This window comes from Anabrus simplex, chromosome 1 (genome assembly GCF_040414725.1).
Source record: "Anabrus simplex isolate iqAnaSimp1 chromosome 1, ASM4041472v1, whole genome shotgun sequence".
Lineage (NCBI taxonomy): Eukaryota > Metazoa > Arthropoda > Insecta > Orthoptera > Tettigoniidae > Anabrus > Anabrus simplex.
In genome coordinates this window covers 1,102,382,169-1,102,393,797 of record NC_090265.1, presented here as the reverse complement: position 1 = coordinate 1,102,393,797, position 11,629 = coordinate 1,102,382,169, and the positions used below count along the sequence as shown (strand labels likewise).

At 41.8% G+C, this 11,629-nt stretch overlaps 1 non-coding gene across 1 annotated transcript; it reads left to right on the top strand.

Annotated features, from left to right (window-relative positions):
• The first annotated feature begins 7,903 nt into the window (after window positions 1-7,903).
• On the top strand, window positions 7,904-8,010 carry LOC136859295 (U6 spliceosomal RNA). Its single transcript, XR_010858942.2, has one exon. It is a non-coding gene; the product is annotated as a U6 spliceosomal RNA (small nuclear RNA).
• The last annotated feature ends 3,619 nt before the right edge of the window (window positions 8,011-11,629 follow it).

Genomic DNA, 11,629 nt, shown 5'->3' with positions numbered 1-11,629 from the left:
CTTGACAGCACGACATCAGAATGGAGTGATGTATATTATTATGTTCTTCCTTTCTCTTCCTTCTCCTTCGTCCCCACAATGCATGTCACCATTGCCTTTACTGTGTTCCAGGCAAGCGGGCTCTCCAACATTCTCTGGCGTGAGTCGTCGGCCAAGTTGTTGGCAGGCTTTCCTTCGTTCTTCTTCCCATCGAACACAGTAGTAAAAGGCGTGTTCTACTGTATCCCTTTCAGAACAGTACCAACAACCATCTCCTTGCGTCTTTCCCATCTTCATGGCGTATACGCCAAATCTTCCATGTCCTGTCAGGATCTGCGACAGAAAGTAATCTACCTGCAGATGTCTACTATTAAGCCAGCCTCCTATGTCGGGTATTAGCTTTTTTGTCAATTGTCCAGCATCGTTTGTGCCGCACCCCTTTCATGCCAAAGTTTTCTCTCTACCACGAGGAGGTCAATGGGAATACTGGCAGCGACAGTTGTAAAGCTGCTGTCGAAACAGTTCGATATGCACAGATAACTCTGAGCAGCATTTTCCTCTGTACTCTTTCCATAGCTCTTCGGTGAATCTTCCTCCTGAGTGCATTGTACCAGATAGGTGCAGCATAAAGTAAAATGGAATATACCGCAAAGCAGATAATCTGTCTCTTAACTGTTCTTGGTCCCCCGAAGTTAGGCGTAAGTCTAGCTAATGCCGATGCCTTCTTCTCTGCCTTTTGAGTTACTTCCTTCACATGTGCACCAAATGTGCCATTCTTATCAATAAGAACCCCAAGATATCGTACAGACTTCCCAGGGACAATCTCTGTATCATTTAATAAGAATCGGATATTCTTCCAATTCCTGGAACCTTTCAAAATTACAGCCTCAGTGTTATGTGGTGCCAGTCTCAATTTTCATTTACCATCCAAAGGTTAACTCGTCATAGTGATTAATTTACTCGGAAGGTCAGTTCCCCTATATTCTCTACTATTAGCACTATTGCAAGGTCATCAGCATAACCGATATATGTTGTCCCTTTTGTTAGCTGCAGGCGTAGGACGCCATCACATAGAATGTTCGATAATGTGGGTCCTAGGACAGATCCCTATGGAGCGCCAGCACTTATTTCAAGGTCTTCTAAATCATCAAGTCGTATTCTTCGTCCATTGAAGTACTTAGAAATTATTTAAATACCGAGAAATGTTCTTCCTACGAAGTAGTAGTATCACTATTTCCAGATTAACGCACGTAGTTCCCTTCCTTGTGACACAGCCCATTGGACCGCCAAGACACGTAGCCTTAGAGATATCGGAGTGACACGTGGTCAGCGATCAACCTCCAAACGTATGTAGTACAGGTAAAACATATGGCAAAGTTGATAAGAATATTCTTCAATGGCGTGCTTGTGAGCCACTTTTCCTCGACTACATTGTTATCGCTCTGAAAACTGTAATGCTATCATCAATATCCACGTTATTATTTATGATCAGTTCAGCGCTCCATAATTCAATAACATAATTAAGCAGGCTGGAATAAAGCTACATTCCCGGTGAAATGCGATACTTTTGATGATTCTGACAATTTTATCTGGAAGACTAAACGCGAGTTACTCAATTCTCTACTATACAAATTAATCACTCATCCAGTGTGCTTATGATCGAACATTTATTTTCACAAGATTTATGTTACGAAAACTGACAAACGTGTATTATTACCACTATGTACAGTTAAAATGAATACAATAAACACTGAATGTTGCATTTTCAGGACCGCATTGTAATCGAAATCGACTCTCAGCCTATTAGGACGTGTTACGTACATGTAGTGCGTGTTGAAGAGATGTTAAGTACAGAACAAAAATGCCAACCGGACACCAGTGCGATCGGAACCCACAACCTCCCCATTTCGTGTCGGTTGTTATGGTTGCTTAGATCATATTTGTTCTGCTGGAAAGGATCTAAGCTACAGGTCTGGCACTAATAGATTGAAAGACGATTTCGATTACAATGTGGTCGTGAAAATTCAATATTCATTGACTTGGCCCACGACGGGCGACTTGCATGCACTCTACAGAGTGACGGCAGTAGTGCCAAACCTGCAGCTTAGATCCTTTCCAACAGAACAAATATGACTTAGGCCACCATAGCTCAATGTAGAGCAATCGACGTGAGATCGGGAGGTTGTGAGCTCGGATCGCACTGGTTTCCAGTTGGCCATCAGTGCTCTGTACTTAACTTCTCTTCAACAGGTACCATATGTACGTAACACGACCTAATAAGTCTAAAGTCCATTTCGATTACAATAAACAACTGGACGTTCCACGTCGTACAATATTATACTGATGTTTATCAGGCATTTTTCTTGTTAGTGAGAAGTAAGAGAAGGCAGCACTCAGGTCTGAAATGACCCTCCCCAAGGAACAATAATACTAGACAAAGTTTTGTTCTTGTCCCCTCATATTAAAGAACTGGAGAATAATAATCAACAATTCTCTTGAACTATCCACATAATAATGGTATTTGATTTACGTCCCTTCAGTTTTAAGATTTAAAAATAATACTGTTGATTTTACGCCCCACAGCTTTCGGGAAAGTGAGGCTTCGTGTTTTTGTCCCATGTGACTTTTACGTGCTGGTAAATCTATCGACACGAAGCTGGAGTATTTGAGCACCTTCGTCAAATACAACTGGACTGAGTCTGGATCGAACCTGCCAAGTTGGGGCTCAAACTCCAGCCCTCCGCCCTCTGAGCCACATATCCCGGCTGAAATTTAATTTCATAACGCACCGGAGTGTTGCAATTTTCTTATGCAGGGATTCTTTAGCGTGACGAAAGCAAACGACACCGAGTTGTCGCATCATAACACAATCCATTCTCTTCAGTTTAGACAGAACCTGCTTTCTTGGGAATAAAATTACGACTAACCGATGATAGTGCCACTGAGATCGGCTGATTATCTATATTCCTTTGGTATCTGTTGTGGGCAGATTTGTTACATAATCCAACTCTCATACTATTTTAGGAAGGACTATTTGATTTGAGACCTTCGGTTCAGAAGATGTCGGGTTCTATTCTAGGTCGGCTTGGGGATTTTATCCGCATCTAGTTCATTCCTCTCGCATGGGGACTGGGTGTTTGTTATCGTCGTAACACACACCTCTTCACTCGCACAAAACACACTATATTGCCAATCATCACAGCAATACACAATTGTGATTAGATCCCTTATACGGCCATACATCTTATAATAATAATTGATGTTGTCAAGGTGATTGCTGCTTACGAAAGAAAATGAGATGACAGCCTTTCTTCATTTTAACCCTGTTAAAGAATTAGAGTATCGGCTAGCGATTAGTTTCACAAAAAAACTCGATTTGAACTATGGATAGGACAGAGGAGATGACAAAGAGGAACGTTATACAAGTGGAATTAATGCAAAAGTCAGTTTAACCTCCGTGATTATCACACATGCGTATCGTTGTGATGTCTAGAAAGGAAGTCCATACATACTTCATTAAGTAACTTGAATGGCTTGGCTACGATTCGCCAGCGTAAGGAAGCATAGAATAAGCTAATTATTTCAGTGTCAAACAAAATAGTGTTGTCAAAGTTCGTTCGTTCCGACTGGGTCTCTGTGTTGGAGAAGAAACGTAAAAGAACTGCACTTGGAGACTGGATCGCCACCTCAAAGAGTGTTTTTTTTTTTTTTTGTTTTTTTTGTTTTTTTTTTTTTTTTTTTTTTTTGCTAGTTGCTTTACGTCGCACCGACACAGACAGGTCTTATGGCGACGATGGGACAGGAAAGGGCTAGGAGTGGGAAGGAAGCGGCCGTGGCCTTAATTTAGGCACAGCCCCAGCATTTGCCTGGTGTGAAAATGGGAAACCACGGAAAACCATTTTCAGGGCTGCCGACAGTGGGGTTCGAACCCACTATCTCCCGAATACTGGATACTGGCCGCAAAGAGTGTGGAGATAGCGAGACAGAGTCTCAACTTCACTTGAACAACGTCAGTACTGCCTCTGCACACCCATCGCCTTCAACAATGTTGTTGTATGCTTTAACAAGAAAGTGTTATGTAACAGTTAATGAGCATCGGTATCTTCTTGCTTTTGTGAAATTCTAAACTCAAATACGACTCCGCGGAGAGTTCTTTTGTTGCATCAAGCAAATGAATGAAGCGAGCTAGCTTGTAATTCCACGTGACTGTCGATACCGTGATCTTATCCACGATACCTCGAGTTTAAATCGAGCCAGGAGGGTGTGATGTTTCATTTCGAAAATTCCACATGTATTTGACCGGCATTGCAATCGCGGCTGCCTTAGTGAGAAGCCAGTGATGATGTCACTGGGTTATAACGTCCCATAGGGATATATTTATCATATTCATCAGTCCTGTATGTTTGGTGTGTGCAAATTTTACCTGATAACTTGTGTCGATGGAGGTTGGGGGTGGAGAAATTGTCTTTAGACTACTATTACTATATCCTTTCACAGATCTTCTTCTTCTTCTTCTTACTAATCCTTCTCTTCACCTCTCAATTGAAGGCGATATTTCGGTGTACTGTAGAAATGTACAGTTTCTAAACTTTCTCTTTAGTAGTAGTTATAGTACTCATTATTCATATATTTTTAATGTACTCTACGTACGATGTGTATTATATAGATGATATGATTTTTAAGTGTGGTTATTTTTATTAATACTACTATTTTTATTGTTAACATTATCATATTGTTATCATCAGTAGTTATTATTAAGTGTTCTAGGTTAAGACTGGTTAAGTGTAAGAAAGAGTACTTCCCTAACTGTGCCAGAATAATAAAACATATTATTATTATTATTATTATTATTATTATTATTATTATTATTATTATTATTATTATTATTATTATTATTATTATTGCTTGAAGGAAGCACTCTCTACCATTCAGGGGCAGGTTAATGAATGGATAATGAGCAGTCTTAAATAATAGGCCTGCTGAGAATAAACTGAAAGATGTAAGTACGAAAAAGCTCATATAGAACGGTCAACTGTAATTAGGGCTCATAAACCACTCCAGGTGAAATGTTTAAATGGCAAACTATCTGCTTTGTGGTCATTGTGGACTACAAGATTAGAATTGCCGTGAATCCTTCTTGTGTCATATGTCGTACAGCAGATGAAAGTTTGTGACTGTGAAACCTTAGCCATGTTATGAGCTATAAATTCCGGGTTTCACTTTATAATTTACATGAACTCTTTCATGTCCCCCATACTAGCCTCCCATCATTCACCACTAGCTCTGGAGTTCCAGTGTAGGCAAAGCACAATAGATCAAACGGTCGAGTGGAAAGCCATGCACTCACCTCTCTCCCATAACCTGATCCTACCTACACGATAACTACTTTCTGCTAAAGTGTAAAAACATCATGCTACCCAGTTATGTTGCCTGAGACCAACTGCATCCAGTTCCAGTTCACAAAATCAATCTTAAATTTTTGGCAGATCCTGGAGTCGATCGCGGGCAAATTTGATGTGAATCTGGCAAATTATCTTCGACAACGACGGTAGAAATTCCAAAATGTTCCATCTGTGACTTTGACGACCTTGAAGTATGGGACAAACGGCATGTCTGAATGCAAAAGGAACATGAAGGCTGTCTTACAAAGTGACTAAGTGTCAGTACTTCCCGTTTAGCTGCTATATGGGAATGTAGCAGGAACATCCTAACTGACATATAGGTTACCAAATGGCCTACAAGAGGGATATATAAATATTTGAGAACATAACATTGTAACTATATAAATATGCAATAAAGAATACAAGGAATAGAGAATATTGCCTAATATCTGCACCTTTGTGGTTTAGCTTAATATAACAATTTGAAAAGGATTGGTTTGACAATATTGACAGTAGAGCTGTCTAAAGAAGAGAGGCGAATTCATTCAAAAATATTCCATTCAAATGGCAGTCGTTCATATAACTGTTGCTATTTCAGTTAAAGGAACTTCCTATGGCATAAGGTTTCTGTTGCAATGCTGCTTTATCACTTGACAATGTGAGTCTACTCCCATCTTTTACCGTAAGTCACAGCCGAGAAGCTATCTTTTTATTTAGTTTAAGAAACTCTATCTATCTATCTATCTATCTATCTATCTATCTATCTATCTATCTATCTATCTATCTATCTATCTATCTATCTATCTATCTATCTATCTATCTACACTGACTGACAGAGCAAATGCAACACAAAGAAGGAGTGGTCAGAACTTTATGCCAATTGCAGGGTAGACTGACGTCACTGAGGTATGCTCATGATGTGAAATGCGCCGCTGTGCTGCGCACGTAGCGAACGATAAATGGGACACGGCGTTGGCGAATGGCCCACTTCGTACCGTGATTTCTCAGCCGACAGTCATTGTAGAACGTGTTGTCGTGTGCCACAGGACACGTGTATAGCTAAGAATGCCAGGCCGCCGTCAACGGAGGCATTTCCAGCAGACAGACGACTTTACGAGGGGTATGGTGATCGGGCTGAGAAGGGCAGGTTGGTCGCTTCGTCAAATCGCAGCCGATACCCATAGGGATGTGTCCACGGTGCAGCGCCTGTGGCGAAGATGGTTGGCGCAGGGACATGTGGCACGTGTGAGGGGTCCAGGCGCAGCCCGAGTGACGTCAGCACGCGAGGATCGGTGCATCCGCCACCAAGCGGTGGCAGCCCCGCACGCCACGTCAACCGCCATTCTTCAGCATGTGCAAGACACCCTGGCTGTTCCAATATCGACCAGAACAATTTCCCGTCGATTGGTTGAAGGAGGCCTGCACTCCCAGCGTCCGCTCAGAAGACTACCATTGACTCCACAGCATAGACGTGCACGCCTGGCATGGTGCCGGGCTAGAGCGACTTGGATGAGGGAATGGCGGAACGTCGTGTTCTCCGATGAGTCACGCTTCTGTTCTGTCAGTGATAGTCACCGCAGACGAGTGTGGCGTCGGCGTGGAGAAAGGTCAAATCCGGCAGTAACTGTGGAGCGCCCTACCGCTAGACAACGCGGCATCATGGTTTGGGGCGCTATTGCGTATGATTCCACGTCACCTCTAGTGCGTATTCAAGGCACGTTAAATGCCCACCGCTACGTGCAGCATGTGCAGCATGTGCTGCGGCCGGTGGCACTCCCGTACCTTCAGGGGCTGCCCAATGCTCTGTTTCAGCAGGATAATGCCCGCCCACACACTGCTCGCATCTCCCAACAGGCTCTACGAGGTGTACAGATGCTTCCGTGGCCAGCGTACTCTCCGGATCTCTCACCAATCGAACACGTGTGGGATCTCATTGGACGCCGTTTGCAAACTCTGCCCCAGCCTCGTACGGACGACCAACTGTGGCAAATGGTTGACAGAGAATGGAGAACCATCCCTCAGGACACCATCCGCACTCTTATTGACTCTGTACCTCGACGTGTTTCTGCGTGCATCGCCGCTCGCGGTGGTCCTACATCCTACTGAGTCGATGCCGTGCGCATTGTGTAACCTGCATATCGGTTTGAAATAAACATCAATTATTCGTCCGTGCCATCTCTGTTTTTTCCCCAACTTTCATCCCTTTCGAACCACTCCTTCTTGGTGTTGCATTTGCTCTGTCAGTCAGTGTATCTATCTATCTATCTATGTATCTATCTATCTATCTATCTATCTATCTATTTATCCATTTACCGTATTAATTGATCTAAATATCTATTAGCTTATCTGTCTTCTTATCCTACCATCTGTCGATTGACTTACTCCTTAATCATTTTCCTAACTGTTTCTAATTTAAGTCAGGCCCCCGTATTTACGTTTACATAGATCTACTCGAGTTATTCTGTACGCCTAATTTGCTGTTGCAGGTTATCATTATTATTATTATTATTATTATTATTATTATTATTATTATTATTATTATTGTACTCGCTTCGGCGGTACATGTACTAAAATTGGAACGATACAGAGAAGATTAGCATGGCCCCTGCGCAAGGATGACACGCAAAATCGTGAAGCGTTCCACATTTTTCCTCCTCTGCGAACCATGTGACCTTGCCGCGGTGGGGAGGCTTGCGTGTCTCATTGATGCAGATAGCCGAGCCGCAAGTGCAACCATATCGGATGGGTATCTGTTGAGAGACCAGACTAACGAATGGTTCATCGAAAGGGGGGTAGCAGCCTTTCGGTAGTTGCAAGGGCGGCAGTCTAGATGATTGACTGATACGGCCTTGTAATAATACTCAACATGGCTTAGCTGTGTTGATACTGCTACACGGCTGAAAGCAACGGGAAACTACAGCCGTAACTAACTCCCGAGGACATGCAGCTCTCTCTGTATGAACGATGTACTAATGATGGCTTCCTCCCGGGTAAAATATTCCGGAGGTAAACTAGTCCCCCATTCGGATCCCCGGTGGGGACTACACAAGAGGGGGCGATCATCAGGAAGATGGATACTGACATTCTGCGAGTCGGAGCGTGGAATGTTAGAAGTTTGAATCTTTGTGGTAGATTAGAGAATCTGAAAAGGGAGATGTATAGGCTAAAGTTAGATGTAGTTGGTATAAGTGAAGTACGTTGGCAGGAAGAACAAGATTTTTGGTCAGGCGACTACCGAATTATCAACACGAAATCAAACAGGGGAAATGCAGGAGTTGGTTTAATAATGAATAAGAAAATTGGACAGCGGGTAAGCTACTATGACCAGCATAGTGAAAGAATTATTGTCGTCAAACCAATGCCCACCACAATAGTGCAGGTCTATATGCCTACTAGTTCAGCGGATGATGAAGAGATTGAAAGAATATATGAAGAGATAGAAGATATAATACAATATGTAAAAGGTGACGAGAATCTAATTGTGATGGGAGATTGGAATGCAGTGGTAGGCCAAGGAAGAGAAGGTAGTACAGTAGGAGAATTTGGATTGGGACAAAGGAACGAAAGAGGAAGTCGGCTGGTTGAATTCTGCACTGATCATAATTTAGTTCTTGCCAATACTTGGTTCAAACACCACATACGACGGCTGTATACGTGGACGAGACCTGGAGACACTGGAAGGTATCAAATAGACTTCATTATGATTAGGCAGAGATTCAGTAACCAGGTGTTGGATTGCAAAACTTTCCCAGGAGCAGACGTAGACTCTGACCACAACTTGTTGGTCATGAAATGCCATCTGAAGTTGAAGAAATTGAAGAAAGGAAAGAATGCAAAAAGATGGGATCTAGACAAGTTGAAAGAAAAGAATGTGAGGGATTGTTTCAAGGAACATGTTGCACAAGGACTAAATGAAAAGGCTGAAGGAAACACTATAGAGGAAGAGTGGAGAATCATGAAAAATGAAGTCAGTAGGGCTGCTGAAGAAATGTTAGGACGGAAGAAAAGATCAACTAAGAATCAGTGGATAACTCAGGAGATACTAGACCTGATTGATGAACGACGAAAATACAAGAATGCTATAAATGAAGAGGGCAGAAAAGAATACAGGCGATTAAAGAATCGAGTGGATAGAAAGTGCAAGATAGCTAAGGAAGAATGGCTGAAGGAGAAGTGCAAGGATGTCGAAGGCTGTATGGTCCTGGGAAAGGTAGATGCTGCATACAGAAAAATCAAGGAAACCTTTGGAGAAAGGAAATCTAGGTGTATGAATATTAAGAGCTCAGATGGAAAGCCACTTCTAGGGAAAGAAGACAAAGCATAAAGATGGCAGGAGCATATCCAACAGTTGTATCAAGGTAAAGATGTAGATAATTTGGTTCTGGAACATGAAGAGGCTGTTGATACTGATGAAATGGGAGACCCAATTTTGAGGTCAGAGTTTGACAGAGCTGTGAGTGACCTAAATAGGAACAAGGCACCTGGAATTGATGATATTCCCTCTGAATTACTGACTGCCTTAGGAGAAACCAGCATGGCAAGGTTATTTCATTTAGTGTGCAAGATGTATGAGACAGGAGAAGTCCCATCCGATTTTCGGCAGAATGTTGTTATACCTATTCCCAAGAAAGCCGGTGCTGACAGGTGTGAAAACTACCGCACCATTAGTTTAGTATCTCATGCCTGCAAAATTTTAACACGTATTATTTGCAGAAGAATGGAAAAACAAGTTGAAGCTGAGTTGGGAGAAGATCAATTTGGCTTCAGAAGAAATGCAGGAACACGTGAGGCAATCCTGACTTTACTTCTGATCTTAGAGGATCGAATCAAGAAGGACAAGCCCACGTGCATGGCATTCGTAGATCTAGAAAAGGCATTCGATAATGTTGATTGGACCAAGCTATTTATGATTCTGAAGATGATAGGGATCCGATACCGAGAACGAAGAATTATCTACAATCTGTGTAAAAATCAGTCTGCAGTGATAAGAATCGAGGGCTTTGAAAAAGAAGCAGTAATCCAGAAAGGAGTGAGGCAAGGCTGCAGTTTGTCCCCTCTCCTTTTCAATGTTTACATAGAACAGGCAGTAAAGGAAATCAAAGAGAAATTTGGAAAGGGAATGACAGTCCAAGGAGAGGAAATCAAAACCTTGAGATTTGCCGATGATATTGTTATTTTATCTGAGACTGCAGAAGATCTCGAGAAGTTGCTGAATGGTATGGATGAAGTCTTGGGTAAGGAGTAAAAGATGAAAATAAATAAGTCCAAAACAAAAGTAATGAAGTGCAATCGAACGAAGGCAGGTGATGTAGGAAATATTAGATTAGGAAACGAAGTCTTAAAGGAAGTAGATGAATATTGTTACTTGGGTAGTAAAATAACTAACGATGGCAGAAGTAAGGAGGACATAAAATGCAGACTAGCACAAGCAAGGAAGAGATTTCTTAAGAAAAGAAATTTGCTCACTTCAAACATTGATATCGGAATTAGAAAGATGTTTTTGAAGACTTTCGTGTGGAGCGTGGCATTGTATGGAAGTGAAACATGGACGATAACTAGCTCAGAAAGAAAGAGAATAGAAGCTTTTGAAATGTGGTGTTACAGAAGAATGCTGAAGGTGAGATGGATAGATCGAATTACGAATGAAGAGATACTGAATCGAATTGGTGAGAGGAGATCGATTTGGCTAAATTTGACGAGAAGAAGAGATAGAATGATAGGACACATCTTAAGACACCCAGGACTTGTTCAGTTGGTTTTTGAAGGAAGTGTAGGGGGTAAGAACGGTAGGGGTAGGCCAAGGTATGAATATGACAAGCAGATTAGAGCAGATGTAGGATGCAATAGTTACGTAGAAATGAAAAGGTTAGCACAGGATAGGGTGGCATGGAGAGCTGCATCAAACCAGTCTATGGACTGATGACTCAAACAATATTATTATTATTATTATTATTATTATTATTATTATTATTATTATTATTATTATAGACAATTTAGCTATCAAAAATAGGTAAATTGCTGATTATTCATTGGATATATTCGCATGCTCTGTTCTACTTCTAGTTAGTTTTCATTTTAGCAATTGGCAATGCATACCACTAACAGCAGTAATCCCTCTGACCATAGTAATACTTTTCCTTGTCACACTTCCCCTTCCCCACCCATCCCTTCAACCTGTCTACCTGCTAGTCCATTGACCCGAACCCCACCCCTTGAAGCTACAACACACATTCTCCAGTCAGTCCTAAATAGACATAAAAGCGCACTTC